The sequence below is a fragment of the Neophocaena asiaeorientalis genome, unplaced genomic scaffold (assembly GCF_003031525.2).
Source record: "Neophocaena asiaeorientalis asiaeorientalis breed wild unplaced genomic scaffold, Neophocaena_asiaeorientalis_V1.1 scaffold43, whole genome shotgun sequence".
In the NCBI taxonomy this organism is placed as follows: domain Eukaryota; kingdom Metazoa; phylum Chordata; class Mammalia; order Artiodactyla; family Phocoenidae; genus Neophocaena; species Neophocaena asiaeorientalis.
This window is the reverse complement of record NW_020173674.1, coordinates 6,273,941-6,274,630: the sequence shown is the minus strand read 5'-3', so window position 1 is coordinate 6,274,630 and position 690 is coordinate 6,273,941.

Sequence of the window (690 nt, the reverse complement as noted above, 5' to 3'; positions counted from 1 at the left end):
GCCTGCCATTGGCTCCTCGGCGGCGCCGGCTCGCCCATCCCCTCTCTCAATTGGTTACTGGCGTGCCCTCGCCGAAGCGGATTCGGCAATAACCAACTTCCGGGGGGGAATAGGCGGAGCAACTTGAGGCGCTCTCGGATTGGATAGTGCCGTTGTTAGTTCGCGGCGGAGCAGCCAATAGAAGGGTTAAAGTGGGAGGAGGTTGAGAAGTATTTCCGCGCCTGCGCACTGGAGCACTTGACGCTCAACCTGCCACGACTACAGCGGGAAGAGACCCGGCGGAGGCTGGCGGCGGCTGGAGTCCGGGAATGAAGTTTCGCTCGCGGGACGTACTCCAAGAGGGAGTGGGACGGTGGGGCTATGACCAAGCCCTGTCCCTCGGGGCTCTTTCTCCTCCTTCTCAATGCTAGCTTTCCTTCCCCGTCCTCCATACTTTCCCCAGTACTGGCGCGGAGCCCGGGCAGCCGGGGCGAGATGCTGGTAGGAGCCCGGGCCGAGCAGTGACTGCGCGGCCCAGCGACCTCCGGGATGCTGACTCCTCCTCCCGCCTCCCACCACTCCTTTCCGCGCGGGTGCTGTCCGCTGTCTGGTGCTGAAATTCCCTACCGCCACTGCCGCCATCCTGCAGACTCCGAGGGCCTGGGCTCTGGACACACACACACACACACACACCCACACACACACACACAC